This window comes from Arachis stenosperma, chromosome 4 (genome assembly GCF_014773155.1).
Source record: "Arachis stenosperma cultivar V10309 chromosome 4, arast.V10309.gnm1.PFL2, whole genome shotgun sequence".
In the NCBI taxonomy this organism is placed as follows: Eukaryota; Viridiplantae; Streptophyta; class Magnoliopsida; order Fabales; family Fabaceae; genus Arachis; species Arachis stenosperma.
In genome coordinates this window covers 13,119,772-13,143,538 of record NC_080380.1, presented here as the reverse complement: position 1 = coordinate 13,143,538, position 23,767 = coordinate 13,119,772, and the positions used below count along the sequence as shown (strand labels likewise).

General features: G+C 37.0%; 1 non-coding gene across 1 annotated transcript; it reads left to right on the top strand.

Annotated features, from left to right (window-relative positions):
* The first annotated feature begins 2,265 nt into the window (after window positions 1-2,265).
* LOC130978494 (small nucleolar RNA R71) lies at window positions 2,266-2,373 on the top strand. The gene has a single exon (XR_009086125.1). It is a non-coding gene; the product is annotated as a small nucleolar RNA R71 (small nucleolar RNA).
* Window positions 2,374-23,767: the final 21,394 nt, after the last annotated feature.

Here is a 23,767-nt window from a genome sequence, read left to right as displayed (position 1 = left end):
TGTGAGTGGTGAAGGGGAAGATGGGATTTGATAGGTGAAGGGTTTTTGGGGAAGAGTGGTTGAGGTGATTGGTGAATGGGTGAAGAAGAGAGAGGGTGGTGGGGTAGGTGGGGATCCTGTGGGGTCCACAGATCCTGAGGTGTCAAGGAAAAGTCATCCCTGCACCAAATGGCATGCAAAGATACGTTTTGAGCCAATTCTGGCGTTAAACGCCGGGCTGGTGCCCATTTCTGGCGTTTAACACCAGGTTCTTGCTCTTTCCTGGCGTTTAACGCCAGTCTGGTGCCCCTTTCTGGCGTTAAACGCCCAGAATGGTGCCAGACTGGGCGTTAAACGCCCATCTGCTAGCCTTACTGGCGTTTAAACGCCAGTAGGTTCTTCCTCCAGGGTGTGCTATTTTTCTTCCTGTTTTTCATTCTGTTTTTGCTTTTTCAATTGATTTTGTGACTTCTCATGATCATCAACCTACAGAAAACATAAAATAACAAAGAAAAATGGATAAAATATAATATTGGGTTGCCTCCCAACAAGCGCTTCTTTAATGTCAGTAGCTTGACAGTGGACTCTCATGGAGCCTCACAGATACTCAGAGCAATGTTGGAACCTCCCAACACCAAACTTAGAGTTTGAATGTGGGGGTTCAACACCAAACTTAGAGTTTGGTTGTGGCCTCCCAACACCAAACTTAGAGTTTGACTGTGGGGGCTCTGTTTGACTCTGATTTGAGAGAAGCTCTTCATGCTTCCTCTCCATGGTGACAGAGGGATATCCTTGAGCCTTAAACACAAAGGATTCTTCATTCACTTGAATGATCAGTTCACCTCCATCAACATCAATCACAGCCTTTGCTGTGGCTAGGAAGGGTCTGCCAAGGATGATAGATTCATCCATGCACTTCCCAGTCTCTAGGACTATGAAATCAGCAGGGATGTAATGGTCTTCAATCTTCACCAAAACATCCTCTACAAGTCCATAAGCTTGTTTTCTTGAGTTGTCTGCCATCTCTAGTGAGATTCTTGCAGCTTGCACCTCAAAGATCCCTAGCTTCTCCATTACAGAGAGAGGCATGAGGTTTACACTTGACCCTAAGTCACACAGAGCCTTCTTGAAGGTCATGGTGCCTATGGTACAAGGTATGGAGAACTTCCCAGGGTCCTGCCTCTTTTGAGGTAATTTCTGCCTAGACAAGTCATCCAATTCTTTGGTGAGCAAAGGGGGTTCATCCTCCCAAGTCTCATTTCCAATTAACTTGTCATTTAGCTTCATGATTGCTCCAAGGTATTTAGCAACTTGCTCTTCAGTGACATACTCATCCTCTTCAGAGGAAGAATACTCATCAGAGTTCATGAAAGGCAGAAGTAAGTCCAATGGAATCTCTATGGTCTCATTTTGAGCCTCAGATTCCCATGGTTCCTCATTGGGGAACTCAGTGGAGGTCAGTGGATGCCCATTGAGGTCTTCCTCAGTGGCGTTCACTTCCTCTCCTTCCTCTCCAAATTCGGCCATGTTAATGGCCTTGCACTCTCCTTTTGGATTTTCTTCTGTATTGCTTGGAAGAGTACTAGGAGGGAGTTCAGTAATTTTCTTGCTCAGCTGTCCCACTTGTGCCTCCAAGTTTCTAATGGAGGACCTTGTTTCAGTCATGAAACTTTGAGTGGTTTTGATTAGATCAGAGACCATGGTTGCTAAGTCAGAGTGGTTCTGCTTAGAATTCTCTGTCTGTTGCTGAGAAGATGATGGAAAAGGCTTGCCATTGCTAAACCTGTTTCTTCCACCATTATTGTTGTTGAAACCTTGTTGAGGTCTCTGTTGATCCTTCTACGAGAAATTTGGATGATTTCTCCATGAAGAATTATAGGTGTTTCCATAGGGTTCTCCTAGGTAATTCACCTCTTCCATTGAAGGGTTCTCAGGATCATAGGCTTCTTCTTCAGGTGAAGCATCCTTAGTACTGCCAGGTGCATTTTACATTCCGGACAGACTTTGAGAAATCAAATTGACTTGCTGAGTCAATATCTTGTTCTGAGCCAATATGACATTCAGAGTATCAATCTCAAGAACTCCTTTCTTCTGATTTGTCCCATTGTTCACAGGATTCCTTTCAGAAGTGTACATGAATTGGTTATTTGCAACCATTTCAATTAGTTCTTGAGCTTCTGTAGGCGTCTTCTTCAGATGAAGAGATCCTCCAGCAGAGCTATCCAAAGACATCTTGGATAGTTCAGAGAGACCATCATAGAAAATACCTATGATGCTCCATTCAGAAAGCATGTCAGAAGGGCATTTTCTGATCAATTGTTTGTATCTTTCCCAAGCTTCATAGAGGGATTCTCCATCCTTCTGTCTGAAGGTTTGGACTTCCACTCTAAGCTTACTCAATTTTTGAGGTGGAAAGAACTTTGCCAAGAAGGCATTGACTAGCTTTTCCCATGAGTCCAGGCTTTCTTTAGGTTGTGAGTCCAACCATGTCCTAGCTCTGTCTCTTACAGCAAAAGGGAATAGCATAAGTCTGTAGACCTCAGGGTCAACCCCATTAGTCTTGACAGTGTCACAGATTTGCAAGAATTCAGCTAAGAACTTATGAGGATCTTCCAATGGAAGTCCATGGAACTTGCAATTCTGTTGCATTAGAGAAACTAATTGAGGCTTAAGCTCAAAGTTGTTTGCTCCAATGGCAGGGATAGAGATGCTTCTCCCATAGAAGTCGGGAGTAGGTGCAGTAAAGTCACCTAGCACCTTCCTTGCATTGTTGGCATTGTTGTTGTTTTCGGCTGCCATGGGTTCTTCTTCTTTGAAGATTTCTGTTAGGTCCTCTACAGAGAGTTGTGCCTTAGCTTCTCTTAGCTTTCGCTTCAAGGTCCTTTCAGGTTCAGGGTCAGCTTCAACAAGAATGCTTTTGTCTTTGTTCCTGCTCATATGAAAGAGAAGAGAACAAGAAAATGTGGAATCCTCTATGTCACAGTATAGAGATTCCTTGAGGTGTCAGAGAAGAAGAAAAATAGAAGGAAGAAGTAGAGAGTTCGAACTTAATCAGATAGAGTTCGAATTGTGCATTGAGAAGGAGTGGTACTCCATAAATAGAGGGATGTGAGAAGAGAGGAAGAAATTTTCGAAAATTAAGTGAGAGATTTTGAAAATATTTTGAAAAATTGATTGATAATTTTCGAAAACTAAAAGTGGGAAAGAAATCAAGTGATTTTTTTGAAAAAGATTTTGAAAAAAAATATGATTGAAAACTATTTTTTGAAAAAGATGTGATTAAAAAGATTTGATTGAAAAGTTATGGTTTTTAAAAAGATATGATTCTAAAAATTAATGACTTGCCTAACAAGAAAAGATATGATTCAAACATTAAACCTTTCTCAACAGAAAAGGCAACATACTTGAATTGTTCAATCAAATCATTAATTGTTAGCAAGTATCCTTGAAAAAGGAAAGAAATTGATTTTGAAAAAGATTTGATTTTGAAAAACTTTGAAAACTTGAAAAAAATTGATTTGAAAACAAAATCCTCCCTCTTGTGCCATCCTGGCGTTAAACGCCCAGAATGGTGCACATTCTGGCGTTTAACGCCCAATGCACTACCTTTTTGGGCGTTAAACACCCAACCAGGCACCCTGGCTGGCGTTTAAACGCCAGTCTGTCCTTCTTCACTGGGCGTTTTGAACGCCCAGCTTTTTCTGTGTAATTCCTCTGCTGCATGTTCTGAATCTTCAGTTCCCTGTACTATTGACTTGAAAATAGGACCAAGATCAAATAAACAATGCATGCAAGACACCAAACTTAAAATTAGACACTAGACTCAAACAAGAAACATAAAATATTTTTGGTTTTTATGAGTTTGAAATTTTTTTTTTTTTGGATTTTTCGAAAATTATATGGAAATAGAAAATAAAGGTTTCAGAATTCTTAATTTGGATTCCAGGAATCATTGCAATGCTAGTCTAAGACTCCGGTCCAGGAATTAGACATGGCTTCACAGCCAGCCAAGCCTTCAAGGAAAGCTTCGGTCCAAAACACTAGACATGGCCAATGGCCAGCCAAGCCTTAGCAGATCATTGCTCCAATAGCAAGATTGATAGAGATCAACAAGCTCTTGTGATGATCAGTTGAAACCTCGGTCCAATAAGATTAGACATGGCTTCTCAGCCAGCCAGATTTCAACAGATCATCATGAAACTCTAGAACTCATTCTTAAGAATTCTGAAAAATACCTAATCTAAGCAACAAGATGAACCGTTAGTTATCCATACACGAAACAATCCCCGGCAACAGCGCCAAAAACTTGGTGCACGAAATTGTGATCACTACAACTTCGCACAACTAACCAGCAAGTGCACTGGGTCGTCCAAGTAATAAACCTTGCGCGAGTAAGGGTCGATCCCACGGAGATTGTTGGTATGAAGCAAGCTATGGTCACCTTGTAAATCTTAGTCAGGCGGACTCAAATGGGTATAGATGATGAATAAAACATAAAGATAAAGATAGAGATACTTATGTATTCCATTGGTGAGAATTTCAGATAAGCGAATGGAGATGCTTTGTCCCTTCCGTCTCTCTGCTTTCCTACTGTCTTCATCCAATCCTTCTTACTCCTTTCCATGGCAAGCTTATGCAAGGGTTTCACCGTTGTCAGTGGCTACCTCCCATCCTCTCAGTGGAAATGTTCAACGCACCCTGTCACGGCACGGCTATCCATCTGTCGATTCTCAATCAGACCGGAATAGAATCCAGTGATTCTTTTGCGTCTGTCACTAACGCCCCGCCCTCAGGAGTTTGAAGCACGTCACAGTCATTCAATCATTGAATCCTACTCAGAATACCACAGACAAGGTTAGACCTTCCGGATTCTCTTGAATGCCGCCATTAGTTCTTGCCTATACCACGAAGACTCTGATCTCACGGAATGGCTGGCTCGTTTGTCAGGCGAGCGCTCGGTTGTCAGGCGATCAACCATGCATCGTGTATCAGGAATCCAAGAGATATTCACTTAATCTAAGGTAGAACGGAGGTGGTTGTCAGTCACACGTTCATAGGTGAGAATGATGATGAGTGTCACGGATCATCACATTCATCAAGTTGAAAAACAAGTGATATCTTGGAACAAGAACAAGCGGAATTGAATAGAAGAACAATAGTAATTGCATTAATACTCGAGGTACAGCAGAGCTCCACACCTTAATCTATGGTGTGTAGAAACTCCACCGTTGAAAATACATAAGAACAAGGTCTAGGTATGGCCGTGAGGCCAGCCTCCCAAAGAGGGTTCAATCATAAAAACATGATCAAAAGCTTTATTTTTCTTCCAAATACAATAGTAAAAAGGTCCTACTTATAGAGAACTAGTAGCCTAAGGATTACAAAGATGAGTAAATGACATAAAAATCCACTTTCGGGCCCACTTGGTGTGTGCTTGGGCTGAGCATTGAAGCATTTTCGTGTAGAGACTTCCCTTGGAGTTAAACGCCAGCTTTGGTGCCAGTTTGGGCGTTTAACTCCCATTCTTGTGCCAGTTCCGGTGTTTAACGCTGGAAATTCTGAGGGTGACTTTGAACGCCGGTTTGGGCCATCAAATCTTGAGCAAAGTATAGACTATCATATATTTCTGGAAAGCCCAGGATGTCTACTTTCCAACGCCGTTGAGAGCGCGCCAATTGGGCTTCTGTAGCTCCAGAAAATCCACTTCGAGTGCAGGGAGGTCAGAATCCAACAGCATCTGCAGTCCTTTTCAGTCTCTGAATCAGATTTTTGCTCAGGTCCCACAATTTCAGCCAGAAAATACCTGAAATCACAGAAAAACACACAAACTCATAGTAAAGTCCAGAAAAGTGAATTTTAACTAAAAACTAATAAAAATATACTAAAAACTCAACCAAATATACTAAAAACATACTAAAAACAATGCCAAAAAGCGTACAAATTATCCGCTCATCAAAAAGCAACGTAGATACATCTCCAATGTCCTATTACATACCTCACTCTGCCCATCCGTTTGTGGATGATAAGCAGAACTCATTGCTAATGTGGTTCCTTGACTTCGAAATAGGTGCTGCCAGAATTTGCTAATGAAAACCCGGTCTCGATCAGAAACAATAGAACTTGGAAAACCATGAAGCTTAACCACATTGTTGATGAATATATCTGCCACTGATTTGCTATTGAAATCATGTTTTAAAGGGAGAAAATGAGCGTATTTGGTTAGTCTATCAACAACCATTATAATTATTGAATTCCCTGCTGCCAGTGGTAATGCAGTGATAAAATCCATTGCAATATCCTCCCAAACCTGTGAGGGAACTGGTAATGGTTTGAGTAACCCCGCCGGGGCCTTGGTGTCCACCTTAGCTTGCTGACAAACACAACAGTTTAGAACATAACGCCTAATGTCTCGCTGCATGTGTTGGGCCAATAGTAGATTGCACAAATTCACTCCACGGTCTTTGCTATGCCAGCATGACCTCCAATAACACTATCATGGTACTCATACAAAATTTTAGGTATCAAAGAGCTAGTTGTAGGTATCACCAATCTGTTCCTCCACAAAAGAAGGTCATTATGGACTGAGTAATTTAAATCCCCCAAAGTGTGATTACTACACTTTTCTATCAGTACTTGAAGATCAGGATTTTGAGCTAAATCCTCTTTCAACTGCCTCATCCAATCAGCTCGTGGTGCAGACCAAGCCCCAAGGAAACTCCTCAAAAGGGCATCTGCAAGCCACATTCTCAGCACCAGATTTGTAGTGAATCTCGAAGTCATATCCCAATAGCTTGTGCATCCATTTGTGTTGTTCTGGAGTGTGTAGGTCCTGCTCAAGCAGCGCCTTAAGGCTTTGATGATCTGTACGCAATACAAATTTCTTTCCTAGTAAATAATGTTGAAATTTCGCCAACGCTTCAGTGATGGCATAAAATTCCCGAACATAAGCTGATTGTTTCTACAGAGTTGGGGGAAGCTTCTTGGAAAAGAATGCTATTGGATGTTTTTGCTGCAATAGAACTGCACCTATTCCCGAACCCGAAGCATCAGTTTCAATCTCAAATGGTAAATCAAAATTGGGTAATTGCAGCACAGGTTTTGAGCATATAGCCTTTTGAAGTTGAGTGAAAGCCTTAGAAGCTTCTGTACTCCATACAAAAGCATCCTTCTTTAGCAGATCTGTTAAAGGAGAAGCCAAGGAAGCGTAGCCTTTAATGAATCTTCTGTAGTATCCAGTAAGGCCAAGGAACCCTCTAAGCTGTTTAACATTAGTGGGCTGTGGCCAATCCATAATAGCCTGCACTTTAGCCATTTCCATATGTACTCCACCTCCCCTTATCGTATGTCCCAAGTAATCCACTTCGGATGAACCAAAAATACACTTGGATAGTTTGGCAAAGAGAGACTCCTGTTACAACAGCTTTAAGACCACTTCCAAGTGCTCAAGATGCTTAGTAAAGCCATCACTATAGATTAGTATATCATCAAAGAAGACAAGCACGAATTTTTGAAGGTAAGGCTTAAACACCTCGTTCATTAAGCTCTGAAATGTAGTAGGAGCATTGGTGAGGCCGAATGGCATAACCAACCATTCATATAATCCTTGATGAATCCGAAAAGCAGTCTTGAATCTGTCATCAGGGTTGACTAGTATTTGGTGATAGCCAGAACGCAAATCCAATTTGGAAAAGATATTAGCCCCAAATAATTCATCTAAGAGTTCATCGACAGTAGGATTTGGAAATCCATCCTTTACAGTGATGGCATTTAAAGCTCTATAGTCTGTGCAAAATCTACACATGCCATCCTTTTTCTTAATCAAGAGAATTGGTGAAGAGAACGGACTCTTACTAGGCTGTATTATACCCTCCTGTAGCATCTCATTCACCATTGATTATATCTGAGACTTCAAATGACGAGGGTAACAGTAAGGGTGAGCCTTCACTAGTTCAACACCCTTAATTAAAGGAATTGCATGATCTTGTGACCTCTGAGGGGGTAAACCCGAAGGCACATTGAATACACCCGCATATTGCTGAAGCAATTTGCCCAAAGCTGGGTTAAGTGAATCGGGTAATTGCAACAGTGGAGTTGCAGGCACCGTCGAATGTTGGACCTCCAAGGTAAACATCTCAGCTAGTGCATCAGTAGAGAGCATTCGTCTAATATGATGGAACTGAGCCTGTGACGAAGGAGCTGTTTTGTACCCTTGAATTGTGATAAATTTTCCATCATGCATAAACCTCAAAAAGGAAGAATCATAGTCAGCAATGTGAGCTTTAAGAGATTCTAACCAATTTGATCCAATGACCAACTCACCCCCTGCAACATGAAGAACAAAGACCTCAGGGATGCTGATAGTATTGCCTGATATAGTGATGTCCAAACTGGGAATCACGCCTTCCACTGGCAGAATTTGAAAATTACCAACCATGACCTTAATACCAGGAGCAGGTTCAATTAGTAAGTTCAGAAACTTGGCAATACGGGGTTGGATAAAGCAATCCGAGCTCCCCCCATCCAATGACGTGTGCACCTCATGTCCATTAATAACAAGCAGTGAATCTGATCATAGCAGGTCCCCTAGTGCCATGCATGGCATTGTAAGAGAGATGATGGGCAGCAACCTCCTGTTCTAGAGCCTCCAAAGTAAGATCAATATTAGTGTCATCTGTATTTTCAGGGTCAGCATCAATAGAATCATCCAATTCAAGGTGAAGTTGCAGGTATTATTTATTGGCGCAGCGATGAGTAGCTGAAAATTTCTCATCACACCAATAACACAAACCTTTATCCCTCTTGTTCTGTATCTCAGCAGGGGAAAGCCTCTGAACCGAGTTCTTCGATGGAGGTAAAGCTGAGCAAGGCGCAGGAGTAGGAAGAAGAGGTAGAAGAGGACTCTTCGGTAGACTGCAATTCTGCTGGGAACCCGAGTAAGAAGGATTCACCGAGCGAGGTTGGGACGTAGTATAGGTGGTTCTTGGAATCGAAGCAAACTTCTCCTCCTGCATTCTAGCCAAAGTCAAGGCGCGCATCAACGAAGGAGGGCACTGAGCCTTTACCTCTCTGCGAATATCAGCGCGTAACCCACCAATAAAACAATCCTTCAAAGCCTCAGGAGGTTCAATATGAGATCGATTAGCCAAGGCAACAAAAGCAGTGTAATATTCACCTACAGTACCTTGCTGCTGCAATTTGAAAAGGAGTTCTCTAGGCGATTCGAAAAGAGAAGGGCCAAACTCCAATTCGATTGCTCTCTTCAACTGTGTCCAAGAACGAAACTGGGCCGATCGTTGAGACATTTGAAACCACGGAATCGTAGGCCCGACCATGTGGATTGCAGCGACCCCAATTTGTTCATCGTCTGGCACTTTGAAAAACTCAAAGTATTGATCCATGGAGAATATCCACCCCAGAGCATCTGAGCCATCAAACTTGGGTAAATCAAACTTCACTCGGCTATGCTGAGCCAATCGATTCCCATTATCCACCCCCTGACCAAAGTTCGAACCATGGGAGAAACCCCTCGATGGAGAGCAAGATCGAGATTATTCCTGCATGATTTACGTCAACGAGGATTGAATGGCGTCAAACTTCAAGCTCGTAGCCTCTGTGGCTCTCGCACGTTCAGCACGAGTCTCATCTGAAACCTCCTCGATGCGCTGACCCAAGCGTTTCAGCTCCGCCTCTAAAGTTTTGAGCCTCGTGTTTTCTACCATGGCACGATGAAAGCACCAAATGATAGGGTGATAGATGCTCTAAACAAAAAACAGGGAAATGGTATGTATATTGAATAGAGTAATTATGCCAGAAGTACAAGTTTAGAGTTCAAAAATAACTAAGAACAATCAGAAGGAAATCAAGCTCATCTGTGATTGAGCTCTAAGAACAGAAACAAGATAGAGTTCTTCAGTGTAACAGTAACTATGTCAAAATTGAAGAAAATAGAAAAATCAGAATTCACCAAATCAGATTGCAGTAGTAGGGAGAATCCATAACCTGAGATATGGAAGTGGGAATCAGCACAGGGAAGGGAAGATAACAGAATAGGAAAATAGAAGGGAAAATTCTATGTAGCAGCTGAATGAAAGTGACCAAAGAAAGAGGGTTGAGAGAGAAGAAAGAAGAAAATACCACAATATGCCTAGTGCTTGAAATCCCTCAACAGCCTGCTATTTAACCTCTTTCTCACGCTTCTTCTGAGGCCCTGAATTTGAGGATCTGCTGCCATCTGTCCCGAGTTAGTTGCAACCTCTTTTGCTGACGTTGCAAGCCTCTCACCTCCTTCCTTGCATTTAGCTATACTCGTATCAGTGATCCTCTATCTCTTTTTTGTTTGTACTTGTTGTTGATGTCCTACATAGAATTATTGAAGTGGCAGTTAGAAACGGCCGGATATCTCCATTATTCATTGGGAGAGACAATATAGAATTGTCACTTCTCCAGTTTGCCGATGATACTGTGTTGTTCTGTCCACCAAAGGAGGAGACTATTACGAACTACAAGAGGCTTCTACAGTGCTTCGAGTTGATGTTAGGGTTAAATATCAATTTTGACAAATCCAGTTTGATCTCAATCAATTATGTACAATAGTGGGTTCGAAGTATGTGCAGTTTGTTGGGGTGCAAGAAAGCTAATCTTTCGGTCAAATACCTTGAAATCCCTCTAGGAGCTAACCCGAGATTGGTCAAAACTTGGAAGCCAATTATTGAAAAAGTGGAGTAGAAGCTCAGTTTATGAAAATTTAAGGTACTCAACAAAGCGAAAAAGTTGGTGCTCATCAAAGCAGTATTAAATAGCCTGCCGGTATATTATTTAAACTTATATAAGATGCCAAAGGCTATTGCAGAGAAACTGATTTCTTTACAGAGAAGATTCTTGTGGAGTAAAGAGGATGGAAGGAATGGAATGGCGTTGGTTAGATGAGAAGTGGTCCAAGCTCCAAAAAAGTTAGGTGGATTAGGGGGTCGAAAATGCAATGCTTCATAACACAACACTCTTATTTAAGTGGTGGTGGAGATTTTCAAAGGAGGAGTGTCTGTTGTAGAAGAAGGTGGTATGTTCATGTAATAACCTTTTTCCTAATAAGCTATTATCCACCCAAACATTACCTACTAGAGGGAGTCTATGGAAGGATATCTGTCAGCTACAGATAAAGGAGCAATATATAAGAGACAAGATAATAACTGGCTTGTCCATGGAGATTGGTGATGGCAGAAAAAATCACTTCTCGAAAGATGTCTGGCTAAGTTGTGGTCTTCTGAAGGATAGGTTTCTAAGGCTCTTCTTGGTTTCAATCCAAAAAGGATTTGTCATAGGTGTTTGTGGGTTTTGAGAGGGGTTAGAGTGGATTTAAAATTTTCAATGGAGGCCTGAGCTATTCCAATGGAAGTTGAAACTTGTGAATCAATTACACGACACTTTGAGGCCGGTTAAACTAGCTTCTGACAGAGAGGATAGAGTTGTCTAAAAGTTTGACATGCAAGGTGTATTTTCTACTAATTCTTTTTTGCAGGTGCTACAATCAGAAACGCTTCCGGATGACATAACAAGTTATAGCTTCACTAAGACTATTTGGAAATGTTTAGTCCCTCCAAGAGTAGAGCTGTTTGTCTGGTTTGTCTTTATAGGTAGGGTAAATACAAAGAAAAGGTTGTGTGGACTCTGAATTCTTAATCAGGGTGATAATGTGTGTATTATGTAATAAGGATGTTGAATATGTTCACCACTTGTTTCTTGGCTATAATTTTACTTGGCAGGTGTGGTGCGCTTGATTATCTGATTTTGGTAGACAATGGTCCTTTTCGAGTACTTTGAAGGAACACTTTCAAAGCTGGACAGGTACTACAAGTAGGAAGAAGGAGCATAAAAAGTGGTTCATAAGTTTTTTCGCAGTTATTTGGAACGTTTGGTTAAAATGGAACATGAGGTTGTTTCAGAAAACAAGAAAATGTGTTAAAGAAATCATCAACATGACTTTGCTTAATTACAAGGAGTGGAGGTGCGAGGATCCCTTTTGTTATTGATGGCAATACCAGAGATGACATTGGGATAAATTATTGATTTGAAAAAGTACTAGGTGTTTACAATAGGTGTTGTTTTATTGTTTTTCTGGCTTGTTTGCTCCATTTTTGTGTTGAGTTTCTTTTGTTTCAGAAAAAATTATTAAAGAAATTAAAAAGTAAGTAATTTTCGAACAATGATTTCTATCCTACTACACGTAAGACTAAAATTTTTTTCTGAGTCCTAAAGTTTAAATGGGTTAACAAAAAATTTATTTGAGTGAAACATAAAATATTGAAGACATCCTAATTTTGCTGGTTTTTAATTGAAATTGGCCCACTGCATTAGTTCAAATTTAATCAAGGTCCATCAAGAGTTGAGGGAAGTTAGTGTATTTTGCTCCAGCTCTCATTCCCACACTATATCTACCAAAGAAAAACAGAGAGAATTCATAGTGATGTTGCGCTGGTCGTCGGATGCAAGTCAGAAACAGTGGCAGTTTGAGCTCAACCCTCTCATTCCTTTGTGTCATTCCCCATCTGTTGTCTCACCTAACTTTATTCTCACCGGAATCTCACTCTGTTGATTCCAAGGAAGGACTGTCACAAGTAGTCAAACATGACAGCGAAGGTTTCTGATGCCACTCGCTCCATGTTGGGTTGGCCTCGTGGTTAGCTCATTAATTCACTTAAACAAGTGTCGGAGGTTCGAATCTCGCCTTGTGCATGTAATAACCCATTGGCTAGCAGTACACCCTTAAATGGAGCTCCGATCCAAGACAGATTAGTCCTTAACCTGTCGGGTTAGAGGATACCGTGAAAAACAAAAAAAATCGTAATAGTTACAGAGAAACTCTTGGGGGATAGTATTTTTAGTATTTTTGGCCATCATTTGACCAGCACAAATAGTAAATTGTCTTTAACACAAAGAAACTTTACTAATTCATGTGTGTAAATCTGAAAAATATGAGTGCAAACTATATTGATTCAAGTGTACAAAATTCTAGTAAATATAGGTACAAACTATATATATATATATATATATATATATATATATATATATTGTGTATAAAACTCTTATAAATATAGATACAAATTTTTGCTGGCTAAATACTGACAAAAAATAATAAATTTTATAGGCTATGTAGCATTGTTCATAATTAAAATAGGGAGTTAAAATCTGATAAGTGTTAGTTTCTTAAAAAATTGGAAAATAGGTTTAATAAAATTAATGTAACTGATTTATTACATTTATAGACTAGTTAAAATTGCTAACTTATTGGTTAAATAACATATTTCTAATTTTACAATGCTTTTAAACAATAATATTACAATAATAAATTTGTTTAAGATATTCCAGTACTTGTTTCCATATCAGCATGCATGCTATAATACGTCCCCTCTAGTTTATGTAAAAGGCAGAGGTCGTACGTCTTCATTGGCAACCATATAACTATTATGTTGCTCTTTTCTTAATATATCGAAATATGAGCAATGCTAGGAGCCAGCAATATTTGTGATTGGTAGCCATCAACTAGTCATTAATAATAATTTGATGGTGTGAGATTGGTGTGAGATTTCATCCAATGGCTCACTTTTCTCTGCTGGTTACATGCTGGCCAAAATGCAATAAAATTGCTAATCTCCTAGACTTTTCTTAAAAATATAATATACCCATTTGTTAAGAATTATGACAGATAAATGAATAAAACCATAATTGAATAAAAAAATAACTTGAGCAATAAAACACATTCACCATCGTTTTTTAGTATGTTAGATCACCTTTTAGTTGACATTATTTCTAATGAAGTATTTAGAAGAGAAATAGAGATTAAACAATATAAATTATAAGATAAAAATTGAAAGATAAAGACTAAATTAAGTCTCTATATTATGTTTAGCATTAAGTATTTAATATTCTATTTGGTGAGAATGGGTGCAGTAGTGGTGAGGTGAAGGATTAGTGATAGAATGGAGGTGAGGTTTGAGAAATGAGAATGGTAGAAAGAGTAGAATGAAAATTTGAAAATTTAGATGATGGTATTTTCGAAAATAAATGTTAAAAAAAGTTTCTGTCCCCATTCTCAGGGATTTCAGTCTCTTCTATCTCTATTTTTTGAGGTGCTGAAAGAACTGAAATTTTGTATTACGAAACTGAAATCACTACAAGAATATGGGTAATTAGCTACCACAAAAAGAGTCATAAAATAATCGCTAATCTGACGCAAAATATAATTTGTGACGGATTAGCTACTGCTTAGCAATTAATGCTTTCCTCGCTAATTACAAGTCGCAGATCAGTGAGGCAAACACAATAGTCGCTAATTCATCAGAAAGTTTTTTAGCTACCGACTAGATAGTCGCAAATCTGTCACTAAATTAAAAGCTAATTCCATAGAAGAAATAGACTAAAAGTTAGTCGCTAATTAGCGACAAACTCTACTGTAGCAGAATCATCGCTAATTCCAAGCTAACTTCGTAGACAAAATGGAATGCTTAGTTGACGCTAATTAGCAAGGAATTTTCCGAACCTAATTCGTCACAAGTTGATCGCAAATCTATCACATTTTGTAGCAAATCTATAACTAATATTTGAAAATCCTTAATCAAATTTGTAGGAATTTTGTCGTTAAACCGAAGCTATTCTAAATGAGAAAGTAGAGTTATGAAGTAGTCGCTAATTTGCTAGGAAATAATATGTATTTAATTAGTTGAACTACTATCGCAAATGTCATCGCAAATTCTTTTTAACCTAGTAACAAATCAATAAGTATCTCACACTACAAGAAAAATTGGATTTTGTCACGCTTTTAAAGCGTGCCAAAAATACAAAAAATATAGCGATGGAATAGTGACAATAATATCCCTCGCTACTTTACTTTTATTTGATTGAACTCCTAAGTGACTGATTTGCTAGAACATTGTCACTCGCTAATTAATTTGTGACAAATTAGCGAGAAAATTTTTCTCGCTCTTTTTTTAACTACAAAAGTCAATTTGTAAGAAACAAACTTACTCATAAATCTCTCGCTAATTAGTCGCTTTTCTCATGTTCGGATATTTTGTGACCGCTCATTAATTTTGTGGTTAATGCGTCACTAATTCCTCGCAAGTTAGTGACGGATTAATAAAAAAAATATTTCTCGCAAAAATCCGTCGCTAATTTGTCAAATTCTTGCTGTAGTGAATTTTAGTTCCAATCTTTAACCATCAAACACATTATTGAGTACTAATCTTTCAATTTCAATTCCAGTCTCTTAAAATAAACACTACCTAAAAGAGCATTTCAAATAAACTATTATATTGTATCCATGAATATTTAGAACGTTGATAAATCTACTAAAAATAAAACTAACATTTTACTCAAGAAAAATCATGGTTCTGAAAATCAGACCGGACTAGCCAGTCGAACCGATTTAACCGGAAACCGGAGGTGCAAGCGGTTCATTCCTCCCCTTATAACCGTTCGAAGAAAAACCGGTAAAAAATCGGCGAATCGGCCGAAAACCGACTGGTTGGACCAGACCGGTAACCGGCCGATTCGGATAAAACGGTGCAGTTTTTAAACTTGTAAAAAAAACAAAAAAAAAGAAACGGATCCCTCGTGACCCAACCCCCCTCTTCCCCTAATCATTCATTCATCCATGTTCTGGAGAACTCTGAATGAAAGAAACCCTAGTCGCATTGCCCTCCGCCTAGCCCTCCATCGTCGCCGCCTAACCCAACTCCTCTTCGGTTCTTCATCTTTACTGGCTTCTCGGCACAGACCCAGGTTAGTTGCTTCTCTTCTTCATCTTCACGTTGGTCTTCTTCTTCAATTTTTTTCCATTTCTGATTTTTCTTCAAGTCTGCTTCGGTCTTGGATCAGGTCTGCTTCAATTTTTATTCAACTCTACTTCAATTTTTGTTCATCTGCTTCGGTCTTGGTTCAAGTCTTCTTCACTTTTTGAAGTTTTGTTCAAATCTGTCTTGTATTTGCCGATGGTTTGAAGTTTTGTTTTGAATGTTTGAAAGTTGGTTCTGGATCTGTTGCTATTGCTGATGGTCCTTGAAGTTTGGTTTTGAATGTTTTGTTACTCTGTTTTCTAATTGCTGTGAATGTTTAAAATTTTGTTACTTTGAAAGTTTGGTTCTGGATCTGTTACTCTGATTGTTTGAAGTTTGCTATGAATGTTTGAAGTTTTGTTACTCTGATGGTTTTTTTTAATTTTTCGCTGGTTACTGATGACTCTGTTTAGTTTCTGAATGCTCGGTTTTTCTTCTTACTTTTAATTTCTGAATTTTTTGTTCAAATAATGTTGCTAATGTTCTTCTTCTTCTTCCTTGCTAATGCTCTGTTTAATTTAGTGTCATCACTGTTGAGTCTGTTTCAGTATTTTGAATGTCTCTTACTTTGATTTGTGATTTCTGAATCTGAAATTAATTAAATCATTGATTTTGTGTTGTTGAAATTGTTGATTAAAATGGATTTGTTATGCTGCTGTTGCCATTTCTTAATTTTTAAGTATGATCTTTCTGAATTTTTGTTGAAATAGTTATTGATTTCAGGGTTTAGAGTGATTATTTGTTGCTGGTATTTAACTTTTGTTAGAAGACACCACCACCATCAACATATATATCCTTGTTAGAAGGTTTTTTTACCACAACAGTTGAAATCACAATCATAATTACATAATATGTTTAAATAATTATCCCAAAAAAAAAAAGAAACTCACAAGAACATGTTGAGGTTTTGATGATTGATAAATCTTTATGTTGACATTTAATACACTACAAGAATTTGACAAATTAGCGACAAAATTAATGAGCGGTCACAAAATATCCGAACTTGATAAAAGCGAGTGATTAGCGAGAGATTCACGAGTAAGTTTGTTTCTCGCAGATTGACTTTTGTAGCTAAAAAAAGAGCGGGGAAAATTTTCTCGCTAATTTGTCACAAATTAATTAGCTACTGACAATGTTCTAGCAAATCAGTCACTTAGGGGTTCAATCGAATAAAAGTAAAGTAGCGAGGGATATTATTGTCACTATTTTGTCGCAAGTGTTTGATATACAATTAGCGAGAAACAGTTCTCACAGTAGTTCGTCGCTAAATAAACTTTGTGCGAAAAGCCTAATTAGTGAGGAACAATGTTACTAGCTAATCCGTCACAAATACTTGAAATACATTTTGCGATGGAAAAATTCCTAGCTAACTTGTCACTAAAGTTTTAATTTTTAGCGAGCAACTAGTTTCTCGCTAATTTGTCGCATACTATTGTAAAAATTCAAAATTAGCGTAGCGACAGAAAACAGTCGTCGCTAACTCGTCGCAACAGATAAATCATTTAGCTAGGGAAGTGTTCCTTGCTAATTAGTCACTAAAATGGAAATACGGATATTGAGTGTCTAGTACCTAAGTAGCGAGAAATTTGCGACCGTTTAACAACTGATACCCTTCGTTCGCTGATTTCAAGTCGCTGATTAGCGGGCGAAATACATTTGTCGCTAAGTTGTCGCAATTTTAATTTAGGGAGCGATTTGGCAACTGCAATCTTGTCACAAAGCAAAAGCTATATCCTACCTATTTTGTAGCGAAATACTCGCTAATCTCGTTGAAAATTCGTCGCATAGTTTTAACAACTCCAAAGCTAACCGAGAAAATTTTAGAAGTAACTGGTCGCAATTGAGTCACTAATCAAAAGCTTATTTTGTGAGGAATTAGCGACCGATTAACAACTGTTTGACTTTCCTCGCTTATTTTATGTTGCTACTAATTTGTGAGAAAAAATGTTAGTTCTTATTATGTTCTTATTTCATGTTGATACTAATCGCTAACCTTTATATAAATCCATGGAAAATTCATGGAATTGCCAAGCACGCTAATGTAATTTGTCATAATTTTGTCACTAATCTAAAGTTATTTTAAATGAGAGAATAATTAAAGTTCTAAAGTCGTGACTAATAATTAGCTTGCTAATTTTTAATAACTAATAATTTACAATATTCTAGCAAGATGTCAATTCTAAAAGATGTTACAAACAACTAAAATAAAAAAGTTTTTTCTTAAAAAAGAATTTTTCCCCTATTAGATAAAAAATTTGTCATTATTTTTAATGGAAAATTTGCTGTTAATTTGAATTGAAGTTTTAAATTAATATATTTTAAAGACAAGTTTAAAAATTCAATATTTTTAGAAAATAGGAGCATAATGTTGATATTTTCAATTACAAAATATACTAGAAAAATATATAATAGATAAGATAATTAAATTATTATATATAAGGATTTATTTGTATATGATTTCATTAGAATCATTTTAGAATTCATTCAATAAAGATTAATTTAAGATAGCTCTTCAATTAATTAGGATCGTCAAAATGAGCCAAATCTGTCGAACTAACTTGTTTACTTGACTTAAATAGATGGATATTTGACTCTAAAATCAAACTCGTAAAAATACAAGTCTAAACGACTTAGCCATAGTTATCAGAATTGAACCGGTCGGCCGGTTCAACCAAAAAACCAGTGAACCGATGTTCTATCCGGTTTGGTTCATTATTAAGATCAGACTTGCAATTAACTCGGTCAACGACGGTCAAACCCTTGAAAACCGGGTGCTTTGTCGCGAATTGGAGTTGGTTTAGTCGGTTGACCCGCACTTCCTCCTTGACCCGCGTGCTCCACACGTAGACCAGCAGGATGTGGATCACTGTAGGAGCATCAATTTGAATCCCCTTCAAAAAGTGGCGTCTCCAAGGTTCGATCCTTAAACCTGAGAGTGAGTAAAAGATGGATATTTGACTTAAATAGATGAATATTTGACTCTAAAATCAAACTCGTAAAAATGAAAGTCTAAACGACTTAGCCATAGTTATCAGGATCAGACCGGACCGGCCGGTTTGACTGAAAAACTAGTGAACCGATGTCCTATCCGATTCGGTTCATTATTAAGATCGGACTTACAATTAACTCGGTCAACGGTGGTCAAATAGTTAAAAATCGAACGGTTTTATCACAAACCGAACTCGGTTTAGGCAATTGTCCCACACTTTCTCCTTGACCCACGCGCTCCACATGTAGACTAGCAGGGTGTGGATCGCTATAGAAGCATCTATTTGAATCCCCTTCAAAAAGTGGCTCTCTAAGGTTAGCCTCCATCTCACCGTGACAAGTGAATCTTCAATAGATGTAATGCTTATAATTATATATATACCATATTATTTTATATGTGCCACTAGTAGATTTTTTATTATATTTATTCATTATTTTATCTATTATATAAAAGTATGGATTATATCATAATTTACATATAATTTAATTAAATTAAATTTAAATAATATAAAATGTTATTATCATTTAATTTTTATTTTTAATATTTAAAATTCAATTTTATTATAACTTTATATATTTATTAAATTATTATCGGATTAAACGGTTTGACCAATAACCCACCGTTGAACCACTGACCCAATGATCCAGTAATTTGACTAGATTGATTGTTGGTTCAGTTTTGATAGTTATAGACTTAGTTCGATTAACCATAAAAAATAGTGAATTAAGATTTTTCATGTTTATTAAAAAAAATTTTATCTATCTTATCATTTTTTTTAAATTTTTTTTTGAAAAAAATCAAAATAAATATTTTAAAACAAAAGAAAAAAATTAATAACTCAAAAAAACAAAAAAAAAGTTATATTAATTTAAAAAACGTTTAATTTCAAAATTAAAAATGCATAAATGAGCGCCCTTTCCATTATTTCAAATAAAAAATTGTGTATAAGCGCTCATTTGAGCGCTCTTTACACTAAATTGTGTATAAGCCTCGCGGACAGCACCTCGGCACAGTCCTCTCTCCCTCCCTCCCTCCTTTCGCAGTTCATAGTCGCCGTATCCCTCCCTCGCGTCGCAACTTCTCCCTTTCCCTCCCTCGCTCTCGCAGCCTCTCCCTTCCTTCCATCGCAGGCGAAGCCGCCGTCGTCTATCGCTCGTCGCTCCTCGCCCGTCAGTCACACTTCAATAACATCGTCCATCGTCGTTCGCGCTGCCGTCAGTACAGTAGCATTCCTCTGCATCTAGAATAGGGATGCCTCTCAAGTAAATTCTTTATTCTAATTTTTTTGGATCTGGTTATTTGTTTTTAGTTCTGTCCTAATATTTAGTTCTATTTTTATTTTGCTATTATCATTTTTAGTTTAGGATTCTTGGTTCTGTTCTTTCTAATTTGTTCTTGCAATTTTGATAATTTGTAGTTATCTAATTTAAAAATTTGTGGCTGTTAGATAATTTTTGAAAAATTATTCTGAGCGTTCTTGTTTTAATTATCTAATTTGAATTTGTGGTTTGCTGTTCTAATTTATGTGGTTTTAATTTTAGTGTTGTTCTAATTTTGACCTGTTTCTAATTATTTATTCAATTTTTCTTATATATAATACATTGTGTGGTGATTCACTGTTTGGTTGTCATCTGTTGAAGGATCTACTATATTGTATGGTTTCATGAAGATTGCATCCTTTTTGTTTATTCTGTACTAGCATACATGATGATTCTCCTAACCTCAATTTCTTTGGCAAACAATAAGATGGGCTCAATAGGTGTACTTATTTAGGTCATTCTTACGTCTATAGACCCACACAAATTAATTACTGAGTCAGTCATAACATAGAAGCTCCTAATGTAAGACCCAAACACTCACTTTTGCCTATTAGTTATCGTTACCCGCTTGTGGTGACCCTAAGTAGTACAGCTACCAAGAGAAAGAATTTAAATTTAATGCACTAACTGCCTTTCGATCGTATCTTGCCACATTAGAAAATGTGGTTCGATCTTGCATTTTTCACTTGAATGGTCATGCAATTGCAAAACTCAATGCATCAAAATTGAAATTCACTTTATATAATGTAAGATACGATATCATGGGATTTAAAGACAGAGAAAACATTGCAACACTGCCCACAAATTTTGAGGAGGTTACATAGGCAAAATTGAAGTATGCTATTTGTGCTATATTCTTGAAGCAACCCGACTCTTGTGATTTGGAAAAGCTTTATCAAGTATTCCTAGATATTCTGTTATTATTTATTATTCACAGTTGGGTTGGCTTGGGTTTGCCCTGTGAATTTTATGGTGAAATAGCTCATTAGTATTTTATGGTGAACTCTTCTGTAGGCTGTCAGTGATCTTTGCATATATAAAATGGCTGGAAATCTTTATCAGCAAATTGAAACGGAATGCGAAGGACATATATCTACTGCTTTGCAGTCTTTGGTTGGACAAAGCCCAGATTTGGTTGTTTTTCTATCTCTAGTTGAGAGATGTTGGCAGGATCTTTGTGACCAAATGTTGATGATTCGGGGTATATCCTTGTATCTGGATAGGACATATGTGAAGCAAACAGCAAATGTATGGTCCTTATGGGACATGGGCTTACAACTTTTCCACTAACATCTTTCATTATCTCCTGAAGTTGAACAGAAAACTGTTACCGGTCTTCTAAGAATGATTGAAAGTGAAAGGTAAATCCTTATGTTACAATCCTAATCTTACAAATGAATGTCAGACCTCTTTATATATGACGATGGCAGGGAGTGTAAATACATGCAGCAATCAAATGCTCCAGATTATTTGAAGCATGTGGAGGTGCTTTTTTTTCTTTATCCCCTTCTATTATCTTGTTAGCTTGAATTGTTGGTATTTGTATGTGCTCCTTTAAGTAGTTCTTTAACTATTGGATCTTGCCATGCCATGTATGTATTTTATCTGATCATGCATAATAGTTATCCTTGCATAGTTGAAACCTTCCTACATATCACATTGTTTATGTACTGAATGGATATTTTTGTACTCATTTTTGTAGACAAGATTGCAAGAGGAACATGATAGATGCCTGATCTACTTGGAAGCGAGTACTAGGAAGCCGCTGATAGCCACAGCAGAAAAGCAACTTCTTAAACGCCATATCCTGCCATTCTTGATAAGGTTGTGACTGTTACCAGCTTCATGATTTTTCTGGGTGTTCAATTCCCTCCCCCCCTTCTTTTTCACCTTACATAGCTTGATTATTATTAGAGGTATAGTGATTTCATTTGATTTTGAATTTAGCTTGATTATTGGGTCTTTATTGATCAATCGATCAATTAATTAATTAATTCAACACAATTTTGTTCTGTTCTTGATTTTCTCTGTTCTTGCTATGGTTTGTTGTTCTTCACTGCTATTTATTTATTGTTCTTGGCTTCTTGCTATTGTTTGTTCTTGATTTTCTGTTCTTAATTTGTTATTCTTCATTGTTGCTATTTTTTGTTGTTGATTTTTAATTTGTTGTTCTTCACTGTTGGCTGCATCTACTGTTATTTTCATTTTGAATTTGTTAATTGTTGATTTTAATGTATTGGTTCTGTTATTTTTTGTTCTTGATTTTAATTTTTTATCTTCGCTGCTGTTCTGATGACTGCTATTTTTTGCATTTAATTTATTGTTGATTAAATAATTTATTATTTTGTTTTTGGTTTTGATTCACTGATGTGCTGTTATATACGGATGTTATTTTTCCATGACATTTTTGCAGTTTGACCACAATATAAGTGACAATATTGGTAAAACTGAAGGTGGAATTGGCGGACATGTTCTTTGTGCAATTGATATGCCAAGTTTTAGGTGTTTGCATTTTTCATTTTTTTTAAATTTTCAATGTGAAATGAGGTACCGAGATGTGTATTTTTCACTTTTGCTTGCTTAGTTTACTAAGTCATCTTATTTCAAGCTATTGAAAAGATAGAGTAGGCATTTGATCAAGCCCAAATGCTTGGTTATTATTAGGTTAAGCTTCAATACTTACTTTCTTGAAACATGGTTTGAACCTTTTTAAACGTGTATAATTTTAATGAACTAATTTATTTTGTATGTGATATTTTTTAGTTCAATGACTAAAATAAAAAAAATAATTAGGTTTATTTTAGTATAGTGACATACATGCTGTTGATGATGGTGACAAATTAAAGACTCTATTGCGACTATAACATTTATGAGATATCTATCGATTTGTTACTAGTTTAAAAGGAAATTTTGATGATATTTTGTGATAGTATTATAATTAATTGATTATATATTATTTCCTAGCAAGTTAACGACTATATTATAACTCTACTTTCTCGTTTAAAATAGCTATTGTTTAGCGACAAAATTCTTACAAATTTGATTAAGGATTTTCAAAGATTAGCTACAAAATGTGACAGATTTGCAATCATATTAGCGGATAACTTGCGACGAGTTAGGTTCGAAAAAATTATTTGCTAATTAGCGTCAACTAAGCATTTCATTTTGTCTACGAAGTTAGCTTGCATTTAGCGATGAGTCTGCTGCAGTAGAGTTTGTCGCTAATTAGCGACTACCGTTTAGTCTATTTCTTCTATGGAATTAGCTTTTACTTTAATGATAGATTTGCGACTATCTATTTGGTAGCTAAAAAACTTTCCAATGAAATAGCGACTGTTCTGTTTGCCTCACTGATCTGCGACTTGTAATTAGCGAGGAAAGCATTAGTTGCTACGCGGTAGCTAATTCGTCCCAAATTATATTTTGCGTCAGATTAGCGATGATTTTACGACTCTTTTTGTTGTAGCTAATCGACCATATTCTTGTAGTGATATTTGATATTTCTTTATACTATTTAACTTGAGTTTGTATATTAGTAAGATTATATGAATTTGATTGATGATATTTAATGTAGTTTTTTAAATTTGAAAACTATTTTAATATTTATATTATACTATAATTATATTTTAGGATGTTTATTTATAATTTATTTA